This window comes from Monodon monoceros, unplaced genomic scaffold (assembly GCF_005190385.1).
Source record: "Monodon monoceros isolate NGI ecotype Baffin Bay Population unplaced genomic scaffold, NGI_Narwhal_1 Super_Scaffold_2, whole genome shotgun sequence".
Lineage (NCBI taxonomy): Eukaryota > Metazoa > Chordata > Mammalia > Artiodactyla > Monodontidae > Monodon > Monodon monoceros.
The window spans coordinates 17,354,090-17,381,126 of record NW_021703776.1 but is presented as its reverse complement, the minus strand read 5'-3'; the positions used below and the strand labels follow the sequence as shown (position 1 = coordinate 17,381,126).

Below are 27,037 nucleotides of genomic sequence, written 5' to 3'. Positions count from 1 at the left end.
GGGGGGGGGGGGGGGGGGGGGGGGGGCAGGTGTCACATGACGAACTGCGGTTATTAGCAGACGGAACTGGGTGCTTCCTTGAAGCATCTTTTACTTAGAGGTTGACTCAGATTTTGCAAATGTTGAGGCCTTGGTACACATCTGGGGTGATTGCAGAAGCATTGGAACTTGAATGTTGGTAAATCCCACAGGAGAAAAAAAGGGGCGTGCCGAATGCAGTTTTGAGACACGGAAAGGGACTTCCAAGTTCCCTGCTCCGTGCAGCGAGGCCACTGAGCCACACAGGAAGCAAATGATTGAGGCACATAAGAAACAAATGGAGGGATAGCGTCCCTGGGCTTCTCTGACCTGGTCCTGAGAAAGGTTTCCCTTTCCTCTTTGAGGTTAGGGCTGCTGTGGCCAACCTTCCTCCCTCATCCAGACTGTAATCTGTGTTCTCTTACAGGTAACAGTGAATCGAGTATTTTCATTTGGCAAAATAAAATAAAAAGGAACACTTAAATCACGTATTTAACAAAGTTTTTCATTTCTTTCCCAGAATGCATTAAGCACTATCTCATTTTTGGACCAAGACAATTGACCAGATGAAATTTTAGAATTATCTGAGCATTTGAGAAAAGTGAATTCCAAGAGAATTGGGCTGCGAATGTAAGAGTGAGAAATTTTTAATTGCTGAATGGATTCAAATCTAACCTCTGCCCCACCCCCTTCTTCCTATCTATCTATCTATCTATCTATCTATCTATCTATCTATCTATCATCTATCTCTGATTTGAATAAAATGCTGCCCCTTCCCCACTCCAGAGGTTTAGGGGAAAGTAATGAGTAGGTAGAAACAGGTTGTTTATAAAAACCATTGTAACCACAGGCCAGGTTCATGTTTATTCTGGAGAGTAAATGTCGTTCCTCTGGTTCCGGGGGTCACCAGTGCAATGTGGTGGATATGAACCCACACAGCAGCTGCCCCTTTCCTCCCGAAGGAACCTACATTTTCTTACAAACTGTATGCAGACATGGTTTCACTGGGATCTGAAACGGAGCCGCCCTGGAGTGAAAGCCAGCAGTTGCCTGACGGATCAAGAGAGAAGAGCACAGGCAGCTTGCAGCCTCCCAGACAAAGGAAGGCGAAGGGGAGAAAGATGTTGGGGGAGGGGGAGAGAAGAAGGAGGGAATGGCCGGGTGGGACAAAGTAAGGCTCACACCAGCCCCCGCCCCTGGATTGACAACTGACTTCTTTTTTTTTTTTTTTTTTTTTTTTGCGGTACGCGGGCCTCTCACTGTTGTGGCCTCTCCTGTTGCGGAGCACAGGCTCCGGACGCGCAGGCTCAGCGGCCATGGCTCACAGGCCCAGCCGCCGCGGCATGTGGGATCTTCCCAGACCAGGGCACGAACCCGTGTCCCCTGCATCGGCAGGCGGACTCCTAACCACTGCGCCACCAGGGAAGCCCCAACGACTGACTTCTTAAAGCGACCCCAGAATTTTGTAAGACAGGCCTCTCACTTAGAACTCCATGGCTTACATGTCTCCTCCCTGCGTATTATATTATTTGATTCTCAGAAACATCCTAGGAGATGAGAAAGGGCAGCTATGATTATCCCTATTTAACAAAGGAGGAAAACGGAGGCTCAGAGAAGCCTTGGTCTCAGCCCCACGAACGGTGACTGTGCTGGTGTGGTGCTTTATTGTCTGCAAAGCATTTTAAAAGTAGTGGGCTTTATTATTCCCATTTTCACAGACAAGTAAACTGAGATTTTGGAGAGGCTACAAATCACATCCAAGGCCACACTGCAAATCATCAACAGCGTCAGGTCTCCTAACTCCTGACCCAGTCCCCCTTGCTTGCCTTTATCATGTTTCCAGAACACATAATGATAGAGCTGAAAAGGCCAGTAAAGTTGTTTTAGTATAAAAGCACATCACCTCCCTTGATTTTCTCAAAACTGCGTCTTCATGGTTTTTCAGTTCACAGATTACAACTCCCTAAACAAGGAGGTTTCCTCTCCACACTGTGGGGAGAGCTCCGGCCTTCTGCACTTCCGAGCTATTATTTCAATGCAAAGCAAACACCTCCACCCAGTTTGCACTCTGTCTTCCTTTGATTTGATTAGTTCACCCACGTGCTAATCCCTGGCTCCTCACCTAATCCCAGTCTAAGCAGCCACCAGAGCGGATGCCCCAGCAGGCCTGCCAAGCTGTATATTACATAGCCTGCATCTCCAAGGTGTGCTGTCTCGCATGTGGAAGTTATCTGGCTACATCGTTTCTCCAACGTGTTTCAAAGTTATGCTTTTGCTGGGTTCTTTTGTTACAGAGGCTGATGAAAATAATGGACCAAATGAAGGCTGTCACTGTTATGTTCCTTGCCTGTGCCAAGTGGGCACACTCCCAGCTTGATAGAGGGTGACATTAGTATTCTATGACACCCATGAGCGGGCTCATTGTAGGTCTGGGGCATTTCCTCTGAGGAGATATGGTAGCGAGTTTGCTGCAGGGTTTGTAGGAGTGCATGGGGACGTTTGTCAGGAACCCAAGCACTCAGGGCCATGACCAGAGATGCCAAATGTGGACTGCAGGACGGGAGACGTCAGGAGGTGTTGATCAGAAAGTTCTAGAATGTTTTGCTGCCACTTTATGAACCTACCTCTCCCCCTTCTTTCTCCCTGAAAACACAGCACAACGAAACATAGGACCAAAGGCCAGGGAAGCTGGATGCCAAGGTGGACTTCATGTTGAATGTCACTAAAGCAGCCTAGGTCATGAAGACTCATCAAATCCATGTGCCTCTGTTGGCGGGAGAAGCTCTGTGATTAGATGCAGTGCACAGGTGGCACCTCCCACCGGTTTATTTGAAGTTGTTTTGGTAATCACAGGACATTTGCATCCATGCTGCCTGAAAAGAATATGGGGCCTGGGTAAATCAGAACAGTCTCAGCAGGAAAACTCGCTTGCTTACAAGACGCAAAGTGAGGAGAATACTTCCATGTACCTTGTGACTCCTCTGAGCACAGAGATCTTTTTTTTTTTTAAAGTAGGACAAATGGTTTGACAAGCACTGACATATTTAGGGAAGACAGGATAGGCTATTTAAAATCAGAACTCCTGAAAATCTGAGAGGCATGGCCTCCAAATCAGTAAAATTAGTGATAGTGGGCTAATAGAGGAATACGAAATATTAGCATTAATTTGTTGTTGTAGCTGGTACCGGTGTGCTTAACAAAGGTAGTTCTATCATAGGCCAGACAAACAGCACTCTGCTCATGGATATGGTGATTTGGGGAAGGCTGGTGAGTACAGCACATCCAGCCCGGAGGACGACAGAGTGATGGAGACAAAGCTGGGGTCCCCTGCCCACGCTCTGGGCATTTAGATGCCCCTCCAGGGAACGGCACTGCATCAGAGTACATATACAGAGAAGGAACCTGGGCAGGACCCAGTATGGTCTTAAAAACATGGCCTGGATATGTGGAGAGCTGGTCAAAAAAAGGACGGAGGCCTGAGCTGTCAGGAGACAGAGAAGCAAGGTAAGCATGGCAATAGCTGTGGCTGCCATTGGCTCCAGACCCGACTTTACCCCTTATGTTGCCTTGCAGACTTCCAGGTCAGGACCTGTGGCTCAGCTGGACACCCTTCACTCTTGCCCTGTTACCTGGGTTCATAGGGACTGGACCAGGCTGCCTGATTGTACCTGGAATTGGCTTTTGGACTAATCCTTTGTAATGTGGACTCATGACCAAAGCCATGGGGACAGTTTTGCACATATGGGGCCACAGACCCTAGATTCTTCAGGAGAGAGCCAGTTTCAACCAGCCTTAGCTGGTACTGCACCACAATTAGAAAAATGAGTTTATATTGAAGGTTAGTAAATGTGGGTTGACTACAGTCTGAACCAGTGGACCTCACGTTTCCTTGAGGGCCCATTGTGAGTCTCACTTATCTTTGTAATCCAATGCCTAGCCAGAGCATGGAAGGCTTGCTATATGTTTTAAATATAGGTTTTGAATGAATGAAGTTCCACTTAATGTGAACCATCAAGAGAGATGTATACCTTATTAGGTACCCCTGGAAGGTGAATATCTTTTTGTTAAGTATGTATAATATTTGGTATTTTAATTCATTTTGTTTTCATTAATTGATTTTTTTAAAGTACAATGTTTTGTCTTATTATTTTTTCAGGTTCCTTTTTTTCCCCAGCAGTCAAAGTTGGTATTTTTAAAAGTTGTACTGTGGTTCAAGTTAGGGAGAAGGTAGAAAGGCTTTCCACTTAAGATTAAAAATACTAAATCTTCAAAAAAATTGTAGCCACTTTGTAACAGGAATCTTTCCAAAGATCTTCATTCTCTTGTACTTTGTCCTCTTAAATGGTATCCTTTGAACATTATTTCATCTTTTTTTTTTTTTTTTTGATAACTCAAGGTCACTGTTAAGGGCATTGGTTTCTATACTTTGCTGCAAAATGGTGATATCAGGGTCTACCGTAGCTTTCAAACTTTTTGACCCTGATCCATCTTAAGAAATGAATTTTACACGGTAGCAACCTAGTATGCACATATGTATGGGACAAAAATTCCAAAAGGTAAGATTTATCTTTACTAAGTGAAAACCACCCGAACGTTTTCTCTTCTTGTTTATTCCACGGTTTAAAATGTTGGTCAGGGATCTCTGAAGAGATGGCCCCACCATCACGAGCGGCACCTGTGGCGTACAAACACTGAGACAGTACACGGGGCTTTTGTCCCTGCACAAAAAGGGCTTCAGCGTTCCCACTTTCGGCCTTTTACTTTTTCCTCTGCATCTGGCGCCACTTTTATTTTGTCAGGGCCTGCCTCCACAGTCCTAGTCCGCAGAGCTCTAATTTGCCAAACCTGGAAATCAGACCGTCCAGCTTCCCAGTATTACATCTAAACTAAGTGTAAAATATTGCTCCATGAAAGGCTGCGGGGGGCCCCATGGATGCCTCGCGGGGCTGGGTGTTCTTATGTGCTCAGAGCTCCTGGCGGGGCTCCCAAGAGCTCTGCTCAGTGGCGGAGTTCCTGACACTGAGGTGTTACTGGATGCGCCATGTGTAAACGCCCATGTGTGAACGTGAGTGTTTCTCCTTTGAAAGGAGTATTCTGATGACTGAGCCTCAGGCTGGAAGGGCTATTGAATGACAGAGGCTCCTGGCAGCAATGTAGCTTCGTGAATGACCAGCTCTGGGTTCCAGTGTATCAGGAAGTATTCCCTAAAGTAACTGACCCTACTTCAGGCAGTTTGTAACAATGCAGTATTTCCATTTGGACTCTGAGCTGCCCTTTGCCCTGTAATTTACAGCTCCTCCTAGAGTATACTTCAGCTCTAAGGAGTCTTCTCACCTAAATGCAAACTAATATGTATATGAAACGTCTCCTGGTGGAATTTTGAAGTGGGGTATGTGTGTGTGTGTGTGTGTGTGTGTAGGGGGTAGATATATTGATTTTTAAAAATTACAGCAAAGGGGGTAGATACTGTGCCCTTAAAGAAACTCAGATAACAAGCAATCAGGCACTGGTTAAATAAACTACTGGAATGCTGGGAAGCTATAAAAATGATGATGTAGATCTATATTTACTGAAATGTGTCCACAATAATTGTAGACGGAAAAAAAAAGTGGATTTCAAGTCAATGTCTATAATAGGATTCCACTTTTATTTTTTAAAATATAAAATATATGCATACAGATACACATGTACGACACACAGACAAACACATACACATAGAAAAAAGACTGGAAAGTTTTACACGGAAATACTTTTTTTTATTTCCTGAAATGTTGGCAGTTTTTACAATGCATTAGTTTTATAATAAGAAAAAAAAGCAATTTCACTTTGAAGAAGTAAAATTCTACATTATTATGCAAAACAGTACTTCTGTTTGGGGCACCCCACCCCATTCTCACCTCGTGACTGTTCCCATGGGAACACTGGCTGCATCCATGCATCCATCCACAGGGCAGCACACACAAGCTGAGCTTTCACACTCGCCTCTCACTAGTTATGACGTCTCCTCAAACTTCTGAAAGACTTCTACTCATATATAGAGGGGTAAGTTGAGTCTTTATTGGAAATCTTTCACATTAATGCATATGAAGGCAAAGGGAATGCTTGTGGTTTTACTTTTAAGGGTCATGTTCTCTTCCCTGATGGAATTCAGGGGAAATGTAAATCCCCAAGCAGATGGCTCTGCTAGTTACCTCTCTGGCAGAAGCAGGCTACTGGTATCTCCATTCTCCAGGAAGATAAGGAAAGAGCTGACGCCCTCTGGATTCTGAAGCTAGTTTTCTTCCAAGCCAGAGTCAATTCAAGGCATAAACCGACGCTGGATTTAACAGGAACAATCCCTAACTTGTGTTCTCTCTACAAAGTGTATTCACATCCAAGGGATAACATTCACCTTCATAGTGTATTCACATCCAAGGGATATTGCCCCCCAAAATGACTAGGAAGGAGGGCAAGCAAGTGTGTTATTGTCAGTTGACAAATGAGGAAAATAAGATTTATCAAGGGGAGGCAGTTTGCCCAAGGCCACCCTATTAGAGACAGGCTTCAAACCCAGTTCTCCTGAGTTTGTTCTCCATGTTTGTTGCCATTGCATTCTCTCTATAAGCAGAGTAACGATATAGCTATTATCCTAACTGGACACTTTTGAAAGTAAAAAGCGGTGCATTTAAGCATGGGCCCCAGAGCATCAGGTACAAATTGTGACTCTCCCAGGCAAACCAGGACTTATGGTCACTTTAGATATAATCCGGCCCTCTCCCCCACTGCGCCCCCCATCATACCTTTTGAATAGGAGAGAGAAATGGAACATGGTTACACGTCTAATTTACCTTAAAGCACTTGAGTGTGTAAATAAATAAATACAAGAGAAAATAAGAGTACTTGAATGTAGCTGGTGTTTTATTGTGTATGAACCAGTTGGTCTAGGCTGTACCTCTAGGGGTGATCAGCTCACATGCTATGAGGAATACAAAGCCTGGATTCGGCAGCTGCTATTAACCCGAGAAGGTCACACTCCAACACTGGCTACTTTAAGTCCTTTGGCTATTTGAGTAAACGTTCTGAACATAAAAAATGGGCTTTTGTTGGTGCAACTTGTGACTTAGTAAAACGAGTGCTAGAAATGGGTTCTTACTGGTAAAATTAAAGATGTTCAATGTGTGTAGCCTGGCAAAAAATCTTTAGCGACCTCCCTACCCTTGTATAAACAGGGCACTCGAGGCTGCCCTGTGTGCAGCTGTCACATTAGGAGGGTTGATGACAGCATGGTGCTGACTCAGGGAAACAGTCCTGTCTCTGGAATATTGCTGCAGCTCCCTTTTCTATAAGGTATGGTTGGAACAACTCGATGGAGAGAGGGCTGGGATTTCATCAAGTTCACCAAATAGGTTGAGTGAACTGTTTTCTCCCTACCTGAAAAACATTTGTGCGATAAATGCCTGTACCTGCGGCAGACTTCAGTCTAACACTCTCATTCGTTACTGCCTGGTGGCTAGGCTGTGGGGTAGAAGCTAAGTCTCACCACCTCAACCTTCTACAGGGGCGACTGTTTTCTACCAAAAAGAGCCAAGAGTTGTGCGTGGTCAAACCAGCTCAGGTCAGTCCCAACAAACATGCCTCTCGGGGAGGCTAACACAGGTAGATTTCAGCACAGGATCCCTTAACACCTGGTCCTCTCTGCCAGGTTATGAGCTTCCTGAAAGGGAACACCAGGTCTGTCTTGTTCACTACTCTAGCCCTTAGCCCCACACAGTGCCTGCCCATAAAAAGCGTGTGATGGGTATTTGTCCAGTGAATGGATAAATGAGTAGGAATTCTGTTACTTCTAGAATCGATTTCATTAACTGTAAGCCGCGATTGTTCGTTACTCCACTGATGGCAACTGACCCTCAAAAATCAAAATCCATTGCTTGCCCCGGATTAAGATAGTACCTTAAAAGGCAACAGATAAACTGGTATAAAAACCACTGGGATTACCTTGTTTAATCCTCACCAAAACGTGATGAGATTGGTATTATCATCCTCACGTTCAGATGAGGAAATCAAAGACCAGAGAGGGTAAAACTTAAATTAATGAAGCCAGACCCAAGCATGCGCTGCTACCCAGAGTTGGCCATCACTCAGTTTTGCAGGGATTCTTTTCTTTTCCTTTCTTTTCTTTCTTCTTCCCCCACCCCCCTTTTTTTCCTTTTTCCTTTTTTTTTTTTAAACTACTTTTACTCTGCTTACTTTATGTCATGCTATTGAACACACATCTTTTTGGCACTTCACCTTATTATTATTTTTTAAAATTAATTAGTTTTTATTTTTGGCTGCATTGGGTCTTCATTGCTGTGCACGGGCTTTCTCTAGTTGTGGCGAGCAGGGGCTACTCTTTGTTGTGCTGCGCGGGCTTCTCGTTGCAGTGGCTTCTCTTGTCGTAGAGCACGGGCTCTAGGCGCGTGGGCTTCAGTAGTTGTGGCTCGCGGGCTCTAGAGTGCAGGCTCAGTAGCTGTGGCACAGGGGCTTAGTTGCTCCGTGGCACGTGGGATCTTCCCCGACCAGGGCTCAAACCCGTGTCCCCTGCATTGGCAGGCGGATTCTTAACCACTACGCCACCAGGGAAGCCCTCACCTCATTTTATCAAGAGTATTTTCTGGGAGGAAAGCTGGATGGATGTTGGAATATACGAACCAGCTTTCTGGCTCTTCTGCTTTTATTTGGATTGACACGTGGCACTGAGGGATGTCTAATGGCCTCTCGTGCCTCTGAGCTGCGGGAGAATCTACCACAGCTCTGCTGGCCTCCAGGGCCCCAGGCCCTCCGCTCATCCGATCCTCTCCCCATCCCCCCACCCTGGACGACTGAGAGCCTTTGTTTTCTGCCTCTGGGAGCTGGTGCGCAGCCTTCTCTCCCTGGAATGCTTGTCCGCCCTTTTGTTCTTCACCTTGGCTAACTCTTTGTTATTTTTCAAGACCCAGTTCAAACATGACCACATTTGGGACACCAAGGAGCAGCCTGTCACCCTGCACCTCTGCAGGAGTCCCTTCTCAGTGCTCCCAGGCACACTGCACACACCGAGCCCATGGCTCTGGAGCCACCGATGGACCCCGCCTCTCTCTTCCTCTGCGCCAGCAAGAGCCGAAGTCAGGGGCCTTGCCTTAGTGCTGGCGCACAGCAGGCACTCAAAGCGTGTTAGACAGTGAATGGATAAATCAGGAAATAATTAGCCAACTCACAGGAAAGCACAAGAAAACGCAGGGGTCAGCAGGCCAGCAGTTTCCAGAGGGCTGAGGGCTAGCTAACCTTAATTACTTGTTTTAGCCAGTGGGCTCCAAAATCATTTTTGAAGCCTAAGGGAATGATAGTGGGTTTTTATGAGAGGCAATAGACTATTTAATTCTGAGCGCTCGACTCCTTTGCCTGTTATAGAATAAAATCTCTGGAGAGATTTTCCCAATGCAGCTAGGTCCCACTCCCTGATGCTGGGCCAGCCACTGGCCTCCCCTTGGGGGCTTGGGGTGCTCTGACTGCACCCACGTGACAGGCTGCACTGGCAGCTCACAGAGCTCGCGCTGGCTCTGGGTGCCCATCTAAGCCAAGAAGTTAGCAGGTCCCAGATGCAGGCCAGCACATGACCTGAGCAGGGACACAGCTTGAGCCAACCGTGGGCCTTCGGCCTAACGAAATAAACAATTCCCAGCATAGCCTGACCTTTCAGAATGTAATGCTTTCTAACCGCACTGTGTAGATAAAAATAATTTAGTGATTTCCTCCCACTAAACTCTTGGGCACAAACCAAGAAATCTGCAGTGTGGCTGCTCTGATGCTACTGTACAATTGCAAATATTTAGGCTTCTCTGGGTTCTTATCAGTGTTTATCAGCAGGGATGCACCTGGCTTTTTTTTTTAATTAATTTACTTATTTATTTTTAAAATTTTTGGCTGTGTTGGGTCTCTGCTGCTGCGCATGGGCTTTCTCTAGTTGCAGTAAGCGGGGGCTACTCTTCGTTGCGGTGCACGGGCTTCTCATTGCGGTGGCTTCTCTTGCTGCAGAGCACAGGCTCTAGGCGAGTTGACTTCATTAGCTGTGGCACGAGGGCTCAGTAGTTGTGGCTTGTGGGCTCTAGAGCGCAGGCTCAGTAGTTGTGGCACACTGGCTTAGTTGCTCCGCGGCATGTGGGATCTTCCCGGACCAGGGCTTGAACCTGTGTCCCCTGCTTTGGCAGGTGGATTCTTAACCACTGCGCCACCGGGGAAGTCCCACACCTGGCATTTTTGGTGGGATAATTCTTCCCTGGGTGGAACCATCCCATGCACTGCAGAGCGTTTAGCGCCTCTGATCCAACTGATGATATGACAGCCTCAAAATGCACATTTTCAAGCATTCCTAGGGGTGAGAGGAATTGTGAGTACTGGGATTCCCTGTGGGGTTAGCTGTGATTCATTTTGCAGCAGGAGAATCTTGGAAGGACTGCAGAGGCCACACAAACCAGGGGTGGGTTGGGACAAGGCCCAGGGAGTCAGAGCACCTGACCCAGGGGATGCTCAGACCAAGCGCTGTCTTTGGGAGAAACCAGAGGTCCTGAGAGCGGTGAGGATGCCTGGGTGCCTTGAATGAAGAAGTCAGGCCAGTGAGGGAGTTGGCCTCACAGAACCAACAGATTGGAGACCGAGCAGAGGTCAAAATGGTACAAAAGGGACAAAGAACGAGCGGGGAGAGGGGAAAAGCCAGGGCAACGGCTCTGAATGTCAGCTACACGCAGCATCCATCTCTCAGCCTTCAGGGGCATATGTAACAAAGGGACCCAGAAGGCCACTGATTCTGGACAACACTAAGGCTTTCAAGGTTTCATGTACCAACTAGCTCTCCTCCCTTGCCTGCTCTTAAGAGCGCAATGGCAACCCGACAGCCACCCTGTCACTGCCATCAGCACCTCTGTGTCACATCCTGCAAACATGACCCACCGCAGACAACTCCCCAGTCACTCAAAGTGACCTTCAAGGGCATCTTGATCACAAAGGAGGGGAGAAGCTCTAAAGCCAGCCAGGGAGAAAACCCCGCCAAGGCGCCGGGTAGGGGAGCCATGGGCACAGGACTCAGTGCCAATCATGCCCATTGAACGGCTAGATGCTCAACAGACCTACTTATTCTTTTGCCTCATCTTTCTCACTTGTTTTATATTTGTTTTACCTTGCTCTGTTGTTTGCAACTTTACAAGCAGCGCTAAGTCCTTCTACAACAAGGCTGGGTCTAAATAAATAAAGCAAAGAAAGGAGATATGTGGCTGCACTGTCAGCACCGCCAAGCTGAGCGTGAAGTGTGTGGGCTCCGATCTAGGAGCCAGGAGGTGTTCTGCAGCAGCGGTGCAGGGAGGAGCAGGAACTCCCGGCGTGTCCTGGAGAATACAGAGGAGACTGGCCTGGACCCTGGAGCCTGGGTCCCGCCCTGTCCCTGCATCGAGAAGTCACAGGGCCTCACACACAGTTTACTACCGTCTCAGCCTCAGTGTCCTTGTCTTTTATTTTTATTTTTTTAACATCTTTATTGGAGTATAATTGCCTTACAGTGGTGTGTTAGTTGCTGCTATATAACAAAGTGAGTCAGCTGTACATATACATATATCCCCATATCCCCTCTCCCTTTCGTCTCCCTCCCTCCCACCCTCCCTATGCCACCCCTCTAGGTGGTCACAAAGCACCAAGCTGATCTCCCTGTGCTATGCAACTGCTTCCCACTAGCTACCTATTTTACATTGGGTAGTGTATATACGTCCATGGCACTCTCTCACTTCGTCCCAGCTTACCCTTCCCCCTCCCCGTGTCCTCAAGTCCATTCTCTGTCCTTGTCTTTAAAATGAAGGATTTGACTGGATGATCTCAAAGGTCTTTTTATGACCAAGTACTGCGACTCTAAGTGGCACCCACCCTTGGCTCTATTCTTTCCCGATATACTGCACTTCTCCAGGTGAAGTGGGCCCATCAGGGCTCCTTCCAGAAATGTTTCTGTGTGGGATGACAAATGTCAGTTGTACCAGTTACCTGAAGAGATAACTGGTCACTCCAAAGAAGTTAATGCCCCATGAAAAGAAATTGGAGCACTACTCATTTGGGGGTGTGGGAAGCCAGGCTTTCATTGGAAAATCTAATGATCAATTTTCCCATTGTAAAAATGGGATAAAAACACTGGCTTTTATCTGCATCCACTGACCAGGTAGTAAGTTCCCTCTTAAATAAGTTCTGTTATGGAAGGTAATACCACATCTGTTTGTACGGTATCTGTGGCTGCTACAGCAACCGTTATTAACACTCGAAAGAATATTATTAAGCATATGCCCAGGAAATGGAAGCATTGCTAATGTTCTTGGACATTCTTCTCGTAGCTGTCCATTTAAGACTTCAGCCTTATTTTGGCTCACAAACCCGAAGCCACCATTCCTACTTGTACACAGATGGCTTCACACATCTGTTGCTTTTAGGGAACCTGGTTCAAAACGTTGGAGAAGAGTGCCCTATGGCACTGCTTCTCAAGCTTTAGTGTGCACAGTGATGACCTGGGGGTCTTGTTAAAATGCAGATTCTGATGCTGTAGGTCAGTGTATTAGTCATGCCTTTTAATTTTTCTGTATTTCTGATGCTCTGACATCTTAGGGCCTTGCTGACCCTGAGCTGGCCAATTTCTACAGATAGGAAAGGACTCACCTGCAAGTGTACTTTTCATATACAAACCGACAAATCCAAAGCTCCCCACCCCTCCCCTCACAGCCAACTCTTTTATCCAGCTCCTACCCACCAGGCCACTATTCCCCTGCCCCAATCACCCCAGGGTCAGGTACCAGACAAGTGGAGACAGCCCCTGCATCGAGAGCCTGCTTCAATTATTCAATCTAGCCAATCCTAAGCCTGCTTACTCTGCCTCACCCATTCCTTTCCATGGAAACCACAGTAAAGGCCCTTGCCCATGTTTTCCCCACTCCCTCTGCCTTCTGACTGACCCAGGTGCTTCCCTGTGTGGCCCTGCGTGACTTGGGATGCCAAGTCTCTTGGGAACTGTGAATAACAAAGTGTCTTTTCAATGGCAATTATCTCCTGATCTCTTGGCCTCACCATATCTGAATCATAATAAAACCTACATCTTCAAACAGCCAGGGGTGGGGCCTGGCGATGCTGATCCGAGAACCGCACTTGGTGCAGGAAGGCTCTAAATTACTATGCTCCTGTCACGAAACAGGGTGCTACAGCTGGGCTCTGAGGGGAATAACTGCACTGTATACATGTCTGACTGCATCAGAGCCCAACGTGCTGCAGGAATGAACTGGGCAAAGCAGCTGAGGCCACTGCAGAGAGAGCCCTGGGGATAGGCGCTAGCGCTTCTGTCTTCCTTCCCAAATGATGTGAGATCATGAAGCCTTCCTAGGTAGAAATTAAATAAAAAGCTGCAATGAAAAAGGAAGCAGGGCCCGAGGCCCTTAAACTATAGCAGGCACAGTGGCAATAAGGGTGACTCAAGGCCCAAGGGAGAAATGTTAGGACTCCAGCAGGCCAACTAACATATGATAGCTGTGTGCAGTCTAAGCTGTCTGACGTGGGTCCTGGATGTCAGGCGTATATCCTCAGGAAACCTGTCAGGAGGCCCTAGAGGCCTTCTAGGGTAAGCCTTGAGAACCAAGCAACTTACTGTCCTCACAGCAAGAAGCTATCCAGGTAGCCATCAGCCTTTCTGTCCAGAGGCATATGAGGGCTCTGCAGACCTACCTCCCCTCCCCCAGGGAGACTCAGGGCTTACAGAAGTGGCCTAGTTAGGATCTCAAACCTTTTGACTTTAGAGTCAGACTTTAGGCCAGAGCACTTTCCTCCATCCCAGGACACTGTGGCTCCGTGTGTTACTAATAAAAGCAAATCCTGATTAAGAACTATCAATTGTAAGTACTTCACATGGCTTATCTCATCTAATCCTCACAACTCTAAAAAGTAGCTGCTACTTAAATCCTTATTTTCAGGATGAGTAAGCAAGTCCACAGAGGGTAAGTAGGTTGCCCAAGCCACCCTCCAACTGGTAGGATCAGAACTTAAATCCAAATTCTGCATCCAAGAGCCTTTGCCTGCCTCCATACCGAGGGCGGCGTTATTCCAGGTGGAGGCCTCGGACGTGCAGCCTCAGCACCACATGACAGCACATGGTCTCGCCCACCTACAAGCTCTCCAGGCCAATCTGCTGCATGCTGAAGTTTGAGAAGCCCTTTATCAGAAGCAAACCTGATGGAAACTCATTTCCCGGGCGAGACTGGTAGTAATAGCACAAGTGTAGCTCTAACTACAGGTTTCCCTGCCTAGCCTAATGCTCCGTGAGCCAGCTTGGCGTGCCAGGAAGAATAGGCATGGGTTCAAAACGCAGATCCAGCAGCAGTTACCAGCTTGGAAACTTTGGGCTAATAATTTCTCTAAGCCTCCTTTATTCCTCATCTGGAGAATGGCATGTAGTATCTACTTCCTATGGTTCATGTATCAGGTAAGATAACTAAAGTGCGACGCCGCATATCTATACCCAGGAAATGCTCTGAAAATGGCAGCCCCAGTGATTCCTCAGAGCTTCCCAATTTTCTAAAATGCACGTCCTTTTGTATCTTGCTTTACAATATATGAATCTTGAATTCCTTTGGTGGCCAAACTGAGAACAGCTTTCAGAAAGATTAAGGAAGCTATAGTCTTGGATAGCTGGAGTAGTGAGCTATCTAAACAATGCCTAAAGGCATTAAGTTAATACCCATGTGTGGCTTGGGCTCCCAATACTGTCAAAGGTTCCAACCCCAAGGGTGGGGGGAAGTGCTCACTGGAGAAGGGTGGAAATTCACATTTAAGCACTAGCTCTGTTTCTATCTCTAGTCCCTGACTACACCTGGTAAAATGGTTAGCACTGACATGTTTATCAAAAAACATACCCAATCCCATAACCCCAGAGGTGGAGCGGGGATAATGGTGGCGAAAAATCAGCTCTAAGCATAGACCAAATACTGCAATGATGACCCCAGTCCTTTTGGGGCCAAACCAGCCATCTCCAGCCCTATAGCCCTCACATCTCTGCTGTGGCTGAGGCACCCCAATCAGACACCAGGACGCTCAAGGCATAGGCAAAGAAAAGGGAACCCCCCCTTACCCAAAAAAAGAAAGGATGTGGGAGAGGAAAAAGGGAACCTCAGGGAACAATGTTGCCATTCCTAAGTAGCCATCAAGTACGCTTTTCAATTAGGAGAAGAGGGTATAGGTAGAATTTAAAGGATTTTTTAAAAGATAAAGAAAAGAATAATACTAGATCTATCACATAAATTAACATCCCATTAGGACATGTAAGTAGTCACTCTTCGTATCTTCAGTGAATGGGTCCAGGCAGCAAAATGAAAACCTGAGCAGACCTTGTTTTTTCCTTATTCCCTTCAGGATTTGGGGATCTCCACAAAGGCAGTTAGTCTGTTTTGTATGGGGACCTGCTATTTTCTGATCCTTTTACATTTTGGTGCAGAAAATAATTCAAACCCATAAAAACTCCAAAGTGGGTTCTCATGTACCTTAACTCTGGCACTGCTACCAAGTTATCTGTTCATGAAAATTAAAAAAGTCTAATAATTATATAAGCAATGTGTATGTAATAAAGAATTCAGAAAATTCAGATATGAATGAGGAAGAAAATAAAAATTATAGTTACTACATCTTTTTGTTCAAAGATATGCATAGATGCATATTTTTTTAAAAATGTGATTGTACTGAGCACTTTGTATTAAATGCTGTTTTCTTCCCATCATGAACATTTCTTTATGTCATGAAATATTAAAAAAATTATTTTTAGAGGTCTAGTTAGTATTCTAACAGCCTTTACTGTTTGGCATTCATATTGGTTCCAATTTTTTTTGCTATTATAGATAATTCTGTACTGAACATCCTTTAAGTAAGTTCTTGCACACATTTCTATATATTTTTTATATAAATTCCTAGAAGAAGAATTTTTGTTTGCAGGCCCTTGATACGGGTAGTCAAATGCCTGGCAGAAAGGGAGTCCCTATTTACACATCCACCAACTCCACAGTCTGTTTCTCTCCTTTCTCACTAACACTGGGTATTATTAATTTCTAAACATTTACCATTTGGGACTTCCCTGGTGGTCCAGCGGTTAAGACTCCGCGCTCCCAATGCAGGGGGGCCGGGTTCGAATCCTGGTCAGGGAACTAGATCCTGCATGCTGCAACTAAGACCTGGCCCAGACAAATTAATTAATTATTTAATTTTTAAAAAGTTTGCCATTTTGATAAGTGAAAAGTACTCTGCTATAATTTTTATTTTTACCAGTGAGGTTGAACATTTTTCATGTCTGTTGGCCACTTGAATTTCTGCTCTTATGAACTGTCTATTTATACCCATTCTTTAGTATCTTTTCTTTTTTGTCATTAAGCTGCAAGAACTTTTATGATAGTAAGAATATAAACAACTTAAAATCAGACATTGAAAATAATTCTTTCCTAATAAGACTTAAACCCTGAAGTGGTTAATAACATCGTGCATTAAAAAGTGTTTCTTGACAGAGGAGAGGACATGGGGGAGGTAAAGTTTAAATCAGATGAAATAATCTTTGTCACCCAAGCTGACCCCGGAATTCTCTTAAAATCTCTCCCTTTTTAAAACAACAGCAACTACAACAAAGCCAGACAAACCCCATGATGACAGGGTGATCTCTTAGGGTGAGACCTGTCCCTAAGCTACGTAGCCCCCATGCCCTCCCGAATAATCTTGCGGCAGGACATCACTCGGGGGAGGAGCATTCACGTGGGCACCTACCCACATGGGGCCAGCCCCAGTGGCCACGGGAAGGGCAGGGCGTTTTGCAGAGGTTCTTTTTTGGATTAGATCCAGCAAGTCAGTGGCCCGAACTCTGAGTTCCTGTGTGCCACTTGGCATGAGCTGAGTGATCCGAAAAACCCACAGAAACGGGATCCACCTCCACCTTCAGGGTGGACAGGACTGAAGAAGATTTCAGGAAGCTACAACACTGCTTGCTCAACTCACTGTTCCAGAGGCAGGGCCTTATCCACCTTTTGGTGTGGCTGCCTGAGGGCTCCCCGGAGAGGCGGGGCACAGACCTGTAAACTCTGGAATCTCCCAGGCAATGAAACACCTCTTCACACACAGTTTGCATCTGGGCATTTGCTAGCAGGAGGAGAAAATGTGGCCGGCCTGGTTGGGAGGGTGGAGGGTGACGACTGATGGGAGGCACGCAACCACCCTGCGCTTGGAGCAAACCCAGGTCACTCACTGCAAGGCAGGTATTCAGGTTGGATGCTTACCATTCACATGGGCTCTGAGTCTGCCAGGGCATACGTCCCGGTTCCGACCCTTTAAAAATAGAACAGGAAGTCCAGAGCAGAAGGAAGGCTGCAGTACAGGAGTACAGAGTGGAGAGAAAGGGTTTATCTTGTGGGGGGTCTCCGACTGAGCAAAGGAGCACCTGCTCCAGGTACAGAAAGACATCACAAACAGGTGAATGGAGGCCGGGTATCACGTTGCCTGCCGCGTTTCCATGTTATCTCCAGATTCCAAGATTAGCAAGAACAGGACACAGACCAGGCTCCAAGGGTCGCCAGGCCCACGAGCCTTACCCGCTACAAGAGAGATCTTTCTTTTCTTTGGTAATCAGTAGTTGAAGGACAGGTAAGTGAAAAGAAGCTAAGGAAAGATAAAAAGGAGTGGATGGCTAAGGAGAATGTTTGGTATTTTGGCCTTTTGGGCACTTATCCTGGCCCCCGCCCCCTGGCCATCTCTTCCACTAACAGACCTTGCTTTTCCTCTGGGGAACGCCCTTCTCCCACACTCAGTCCACAAGGCGTCCACAGGGTAGACCCTGCCCCACCTCTGAGGGCTTGGGAGGCCCTCTCCAGGGAAAGTGGGTAGTTTTTAAAATCATTATCCTAGGCATTTGTGTAAGGCCTTATAGGTTAAAGAGCTTCCATATACAACATTGCTACCTGGGGCTTTGGGTCGTTCTGGTTTCCTAAATTCATGCATAACCTTGTCCCTTGGCTCTCTAGGTTAGGATTCCAAAGCTCCCTGTGGCACTAACTGAACCCCAGAGAGGGAAGCTAGGAACTTTCGCTGTAAGCATCTTGGTCACAAGCGTTTTCACTGCAGAACTAATTAGCCGTAAGGCAATCTTGCCGTAGAATATAACATAACTGGTTGACAGTTTGGTTTGACAGTTAGGTTTGAACTGGTTGACAGTTTGGTTTCATTTCTCCACTGACGCAGGACTCTCATTTTTATATCACATAAATCTTAGCCCTCATAATGGTCTATACGGTGACCAGTAGATGTGTGATCTTAAAATAGTGGATGAGAACCACTACGTATATCGACTCAATAGAAAATAGTTATAAAACTTGTGGGAAGTGTGAAATAAGAGTGTAAAGCTGACTGCAGACTACAAAAAATGATAACATATCAGTTTGAAAATCCTTCACTGATTTGAAGACGCAGAGTTGAACCCATGTTTCCCACAGAACTCTGGAACGTGTATCAATGGACATGTGATAGTATACCAAGAACACACAACAGCGGAGAGGTTTTTACAATGCAACACAGAGCTCAGTTACCAATGTGCCTCCTAGTATTTGGAAACTGATACCTCTCTCAACGAAGGAAGAAATTTTAGTGAAAAAGACAAAATGCGTTGCGATGCTGAATGAGGAGACAAATCAACAAGCAAAAAAAAAAAAAAAAAGTATAAAATGCTGTGAATGAAAGACTTGGAAGACAAGTGCTTATGTACAACCCACAAAATAAAATCAGTTACTTGCGCAGTATTGCCATGAATCTACACACATTTAAAATGTATTCAAATATTTTGCATTTCACAATAAAGACTAATTTTGTTACTCATTTTTTGTTTCATTTATGTGTTTTAATGTTTCTCTTTTGTGTTATTTAATATTGTTATCACAGCCAATTAGTTATGCAGTGAAAATGTTTGCAATGAAAATGCCTACAGCGAAGATGTCTACAGCCATGATGTTTATGGCCAAAATACCAGACACACCAGAGACACACCCTAGGGCTTCTGCTTAAACTGGAGCAGGAGCAAGTACACTGGATACTGGTCAGGGGTCTAGGCCTTCTCAGAAAGGAGGACTAAGTTTAGGAATGATTAGATTACATTTTGGGCAAATTTGACATCTATCTATTTGTTTATTTATTAAATTTATTTATTTATGGCTGCGTTGGGTCTCTGTTGCTGCACACAGGCTTCTCATTGCGGTGGCTTCTCTTGTTGTGGAGCACAGGCTCTAGGTGCGCAGGCTTCAGTAGCTGTGGCTCGTGGGCTCAGTAGCTGTGGCTCGTGGGCTCCAGAGCGCGGGCTCAGTAGTTGTGGCGCACGGGCTCAGTTGCTCCGCGGCATGTGGGATCTTCCCAGACCAGGGCTCGAACCCATGTCCCCTGCATTGGCAGGCAGATTCTCAACCACTGCGACACCAGGGAAGTCCCTGGCATCTATTTAAATTGGGGGTGTACCTGGAGCTTATGGTGGAGATCGGAAGAGTTAGGATTTCGTAGCTCCATAGACAGAGGATAGACTAAACCCCACAACTCACAGAAAAAGCAATGGCATAAGGAGTGCACAGTGCTTTTGAAGTAGATTTCTGCTTTTCAGCAAGTGGTAATGAACAGAAAGAGCCACCAGGAAAGGTCTGGCCAAGAATGTGTTCAAAGATTGAGTTGCCAGAGAGCCTAGGAAAGGAGCCTCTCTTCAGCCGTGCCGCAAACTCTGGAGTCTTCCAAAACCCAGGGTGACTGGATAGTCTCTTAAATGTCTTCTGGCCCTATAACTACCAAAGCCGAATTATATCTTAAGCTATGAGAAACTTGGGGGCATGCGCTGGAATCTAGAACCTGAAATCTACTTCTTTAAATAGTGTGAACACCGCTCCGGAAGCCTGACATATTGATCCTGGTACACGCTTGGACCACAGTTATCCTCAGTGCAGGTGGTTAATTCATTAATACCTGCAGACCGTACACTTGAACGGGCAGAGCCAACACGGCTCTTTTCTGATTTAGCAACCTGGGCACCTGTTCTTTGCCTCAGAGGAGCTGGTGTCTTTCGGGCATCCACTGGGGAGTCCCAGGGTGTCCTCCACCTGTGTGGCAGAACCAAAGCAGACCCTGGTGGGGCTGCCATGGGCAGCCCTGCCTCCCTCCACTTGGGCAAAGCCCCTTGGCAAAGGCCTCCTATGGCCTTTTCATTCTCTTGGGACCTCAGGCTACAGGAACTTTTCCTCCACACACGTGGCTTCTCTGCCCTTGTTCTGACCCCACAGAAATCCTAAGTGAGGAGACCCTTCACCCACCCAACGGTATGGGCAGCAACGACCACAAGCACCCAAGCCTCTGGGTGCTGAATGGCAGGGCCAGGACTCAGCTTCAGATGTTAGCAGCCTTTCGGCCCTACCTTTCTCTCTGGCCGCTGGGCAGTCAGCTGGCCCCGGGGAGAGAGGACACATACAGAGAGTCACAGGGTGACAGGGCATGGAAGCCACCCCGTATCTCTGACTGCTGATGCCCACCACATCCTCCAGCTTTCCACGAGGGCAACAGAAGAAAGGAGGAACTGAAGGCCCGATTCCCATAAATGTACGGCTAGGGGGAGGGGACCGCAGGACACGGCACCAAACTGCTGTAATGATTCCCGGATCATTCGGCACAATCGGCTTTGAAGCAGCTCATCATTAATAACCATCCTCCGAAGCCACCAAGAGGCCTGCTGCGGGCCAGCTGGAGAGCAGCTAGCCCTTCCCCGCGTATCCTGCTCGCTCACATGGCGCATCGCTCACAGCCGCTCCTGCTGGCCTTGCCGTGGGGGGAAGAGGCCTTGTCCCAGAGCTGGGGGTGGGGGATGATGGGGACAGGACATGTGCTGGCACTGACATGGGTGTCGTTCCTCTGTGACCTCATTTTGAAAAAACTGTGAACACCCTAGACCAGAGGGGAGAACCATCCCAGTGGGGAACTTGGAAGAATTCCCAGGGGCTGGCTTGGCAGCCTCAGCCCACTGCTCTGTCCCGCCAGACACAGTCCACAGGGTCCTGTCTTCCTGTTGGAGGGCTTCTCATCTTGAGACAACATGACCCGCTATGGCCTTTCCGCAGCTGCCCCTCTCAGATCCAACTCTGACTATTGCACTTTGGGGAGGGAAACTCTCAGGCAAAACTTGTTTTGGAGAAACTTTTTACACTAATGCGAACACGGTAGCCTAACTGATAGTACAATAGGGTTTTTCTCCTAAATCCCTACCTCTAAGCTTGTGTACTCTTGGAACGGACCAGTGTTCCCTCTTTTTAAGAGGAGTGTGTCTGTGTAAGCATGTGTGCCCGCACCTGGGTTCCCAGCTTTGCTTTCACTCTGCTGCGTGTCCCAAAGGTAATGGTCACGGTTAGTGGTGATTCTGCTTCATCACACAAGTCTTCATAATGACTTCAAAATGCATTTTAGGGCTTCCCTGGTGGCGCCGTGGTTGAGAGTCCGCCTGCCGATGCAGGGGACACGGGTTCGTGCCCTGGTCCGGGAAGATCCCACATGCCGTGGAGCAGCTGGGCCCGTGAGCCATGGCCGCTGAGCCAGCGCATCCGGAGCCTGTGCTCCGCAACAGGAGAGGTCACAGCAGTGAGAGGCCCGCGTACCGCAAAAAAAACAAAAACAAAAACAAAATGCATTTTAATTCAGTAACGGACACTGACCTACCCTCAGACATTAGGAAGGCGGAGCTGGGAGGGAGACAGACAGAGGGAGCACGTGCGCATGCCTGCAGACGCACACATATTTGCAGCTGGGTCTATATTAAGAAGATACAGAACTACTTCTAGTTTTCCAGCATCGTGGCCCCAGATATTCTTGCTCTTTGGCTGCATGAAATGGGGTATATAATTTTGTGTTGGGGTGTCCTCGAAACAGGGGGCTAAGAGGGCTCAGGGTTACACAAACCTGGGTTTGAATACCGATTCTGCCACTTGCTAGCTGTTGGTCTTTGAGCAAGTTCCTTTCCTCTCTGTGCCTCAGTTTCCTCATCTACAGATTGGGAATAATGAGGGTCCTTCTGCAAAGCATTGCTGTGATGACTAAATAAGTTAACATACACAGTGCACTTAGAAATCTTCCTGGCACATCGTATGTGTTCAATAAATATTTGGTATTATTTGTATTGTTATTTAACAAATAGCAGATGGTATTATTATAAATAAAAAGGGGTGGGAAGTTGGACTGAATCATACCTCAGGTCTTTTACAGCTCTAAATTCCCACAATTTTATGATATTTTTTATGGAAGATTCAATGGCTCCTTTGAAGGAAAACACCAGCCAGAGGGAAAGAGGCCACAGAGAACTCAGGACGAGGCTGCTCATCCAAGTCCCGGACCTTGTAAATGCTTTCGGTGGTAAAGCCCATGTGTTTCAGGTTGGCATAAACCAGGATGGCCTCCAGCCCTGTAGCTCCCTCCCTGGGAATGCTGCAGAGGCAGGAGGTCAAAACTCTTTTCGTTTGGCCTGTTTGTAGATTCTAGCTCCACCCACAAGCTGCAGCTCCATTATGCTGGGCTGTTTAGCTGGGCCCTGGGGTTAGAGCTAACAGGCTTCATGTGTCCACTCCGCCACTGAGCTATTCTACTGGCTGCCCGTAGAGTAGCTGAGTGTCCAGGCACACACAAAAACTGTTAGAACGAATAACTTTAGTAAAGTTGCAGGATCAATACACAAAAATCTGCTGTGTTTCTATATACTAATAATGAACTATCAGAAAGAGAAATTAAGAAAACAATTCCATTGACAATTGCATCAAAAAGAATAAAATAGCTAGGGATGCATTTAACCAAGGAGGTGAAAGACCAATATATTGAAAACAACAAAACAAGTGAAAGAAATTGAAGAAGACACAAATAAATGGAAAGGTACTCCATGCTCATGGATTGGAAGAATTCGTATCGTTAAAATGTCCATACCACCCAAAGCAATCTAAAGATTCAATGCAATCTGTATCAGAATTCAATGGCATTTTTCACAGAAATAGAACAGTCCCAAAATTTGTATAAAACCGTAAAAGAACCTGAATAGCCAAACTAACTCCATAACAAAAACATAAAAACAGATACATACCTCGACTGAACAGAATAGAGAGCCTATAAATAAACTCATGCATATGCAGTCGATTAATTTATGACAAAAGGGCCAAGAATATACAGTGGGGAAAGGATAGTCTCTTCAATAAATGGTGTTGGGACAACCAGACAGCAACATGCAAAAGAATTAAATGGGACCACTTACACCATCCATAAAAATTAACATAAAATGGATTAAAGATTTGAATGTTATCCCTGAAGCCATAAAAGCCCTAGAAGAAAACATAGGCGGTAATCTCCTTGACATAGGTCTCGGTGATGATTTCTTGAATCTGACACCAAAAGCAAAAGCAACAAAGGCAAAAATTAAAAAGTTGGACTACATCAAACTAAAAAGTTTGCACAAGCAAAGGAAATCATCAACAGAATAAAAAGGCAACTTGCTGAATGGGGAAAATATTTGCAAATCATATATATATATGATAATGGGTTAATATCCAAAATACATAAAGAACACATATAACTCAATAGCAGAAAAACAAATAACCTGATTAAAAGATGGACAGAGGATCTGAATAGACATTTTTCCAACGAAGACATACATATGGCCAACAGGTACATGAAAAGATTCTCTACCTAATTCATCACCAGTGAAATGCAAATCAAAACCGCAATGAGGTATCACCTTACACCTGGCTATTATCAAAAAGACAACAAATAACAAGTGCAGGTGAGGATGTGGAGAAGAGAGAACCCTTGTGAACTGCTGATGCAGCCACTATGGAAAACAGTGTGGAGGTTCCTCAAAAGACTAAAAATAGAACTATCATGTGATCCAGCAATTCCACTTCTGGGTATGTATCTGAAGAAAACAAAAACACTAACTTGAAAAGATATATGCACCCCCATGTTCACTGCAACATTATTTACAATAGCCAAGATATGGAAACAACCCTAAGTGTCCATCAATAGAGAAATGGATAAGGAAATTGTGGTATGTATATATACCATTATATATATATAAATAATGAGATAAGAATGAAATCTTGCCAGCTGCAACAACATGGATGGATCTTGAGGGCATTATGCTAAGTGAAATAAGTCGAAGACAAATACCACATGATCTCTCATATATATGGAATAAAATATAAATATGTATACACACACACACACACACACACACACACACCAAACTCACAAATGCAGAGAACAGATTGGTGGTTGCCAGAGGTGGGGGGTAGATAAATGGGTGAATTGTTTTTGTTTTGTTTTTTTCTAGTTTAAGTAAATAGAATTAAAAAGATTTAAAAAAAATTTGTCCCACTGGCACTTGACTTCGCTGCAGAGCCGGGAGGAACAGGAGAAGGGATACTTGTCAAAAAGCCTAGATTTGGGGGGCTTCCTTGGTGGCACAGTGCTTAAGAGTCCGCCTGCCGATGCAGGGGACGCCGGTTCGTGCCCCGGTCCGGGAAGATCCCACATGCTGCGGAGCGGCTGGGCCCGTGAGCCACGGCCGCTGAGCCTGCGCGTCCGGAGCCTGTGCTCCGCAACGGGAGAGGTCACAACGGTGAGAGGCCCGCGTACCGCAAAAAAAAAAAAAAAAAAAGGCTATATTTTGGAAGTGAAAGTCATTGCTCAATGAGGGACTGGATCTTCCTTTGATGGGAACAGAATATTTGGGTTTAAAGCCTTCTCTTTCAAGAGAACCAAAAGATGGGGTGTATTAGTTCCCTAGGGCTGCTGGAACAAAGTACCACAAACTGGGTGTCTTAAAGCAACAGGAATTTATTTTTTCATAGTTCAATAGGCCAGAGGTCTGAAAGCAAATTGTTGGCAGGGTTGGTTCCCTCCGGGAGAATCTGTTCCAGGTCTCTCTCTTAGTTTCTGGTGTCACCGACCATCCTTGCCAGTCCTTGGCTTGGGGCTGCCCCACTGCAGTCTCTGCCTCTGGGTTCACATGGCTCTCTCTACCGTGTGCCTCTGTCCAAACCTTTCTCTCCTTTCTCTTGGGCTTACGGCCCACCTCATTCCAACACAGCCTCGTCTTAACTGTGTCTGCACATGCTATTTCCAAATCAGGTCACATTCTTGGGTAGGAGTGGGGAGGATTTAAGCATATTTTTTAGGGTGCACAGTTCAATCCACTACCCAGGACAAACAAGATTCAGAATACAGCGTTGAGGAGAAAAGAAAGAGAGAGTTTACTGTTTGGCCACTGATCAAACAAGAGAAATCCCCTCCGCCCTGAGAAAAGCTAGAAAATAAAAGTGGAAGCAAGCAGACCCTGACTATCTCTGTACTCCCCACTCCGGAGGCATCTGTGGCAAATTACAGGACCACTGGGAGAATGAACCCCCATAATTAGTATGCAATGAAAGCTGCTCCAGAAACCTTACAAAGAAAATCCTTTTTTTTTTTTTGAATTCTTCCTCACCTCGTCCTCAGATGGCACCGTCTCTGCCTTCCCACACTTGACAGGTTATGTGAGTGGAGCCCTCTTTGGAGGAATCTGCTCTTGGAACGTGAAGCACATACCTGATTCTGATTAATCGGAATGGGGACACGGTGAGCAACTTTTTAATTGAATTTTTCCATTTCTAATGAACTAGCAGCATAGCAAGTTATTAGCTTGCACACATCCATCCTAACTTCCAATCATCTAGGAAATAATTCCAGGAGCACAAAGAAGGCTGTGAGAGTGAAGCTGGGAACGGTGCACACCTGGCACGTGTGGAAGGACTGAGTCCACTGTTCATATTATTTTAGGATGCTTAACAAACCCCTGGTCCTCCAGGTAGCACAGAAAGTGCCTCACTCGCCATTTAGTGGGACCAAACCAAGCCTGAGCCGAGGGTCAAGGCCATGGCTGGTGGAGATGGTGTGAGCAAACCCAGGGCAGCAGCATGCCACCCTCACCTCTGTCCCCTTGGTGCCGGGCTTCATGCCTGCCGTCTGACATGCAATCAACCAAACAGGAAATGAAGGTTCAGAGATGCAGTGGCCAACTCTGCAGATGCATTCTGGGCATTTCCAACCTGCCCAATTAACTGGATGGCAAAAAGGCATCCCAGTGCCCAGCTCTTAGCAGATGATCCCCCATGATGGCTGAATGAATGAACTCAGGAGCTTCCTACTCATCAGGAGCACATGCGAGGCCAGGAAGAATCTCACCTTGCATCTGCCATCGTGGTGGTCCTTCTGTGCTCCGGCACCCCAGGCCCCTGTCAACCAAACCAGGACCTCCTGCAGGTTCATACAATTGCTGTAGCGTCTACTTAGAATCAGTGACTGAGTGGGTAGACCACTATACCACAATGCCCCTCCTCTAAGAAATTAACTACTACCATTTTAGAAACACTTGAAATCATCACAGCATGAGGTTCTTTTAAATAACACACAATGAGTCTGATCCCCTAGTTACTATTCTCTAGGGAGAACCATTAAGACAAATTGAAAACTAGCAATCTGATCCTCTTCTCTGTCCCATTCAGCCACAATATAAAATGAGATTTTTTTTTTCTAGCTTGAGTATACTGATGGGTAATTTGACAGTAGCTGTTAACAATTAAAATGTGCATCTCTTATGCTTCAGCAATTCCTGGAGAAACACTTGCATATGTACAAGGATGTTCCTGCAGCACTGCTGGTAACAGTAGGGGGAAAAGTCTATAGAATGAAATTCATGAGGCACAAAGCCACACACAGACCTGAAAGACATCCAAGTTGAATGGTTTGGAGAATATCAAGTTGCAGAACTTATGTATGATACCATTTATGTTCAAACATATACAGCAATTAGTCATTTTCTATGGGTATACATATATATATATATATATATATATATATATATATATATGGATATAAATGCAAGAGAAAAGCGTGCAGACACATCCCAGATGAA

At 45.9% G+C, this 27,037-nt stretch overlaps 1 protein-coding gene across 9 annotated transcripts in view; it reads right to left on the bottom strand.

Annotated features, from left to right (window-relative positions):
- Positions 1 to 27,037, bottom strand: part of ATXN7L1 (ataxin 7 like 1) — a 243,690-nt gene that overhangs the window by 76,718 nt on the left and 139,935 nt on the right. The window lies entirely within an intron of this gene.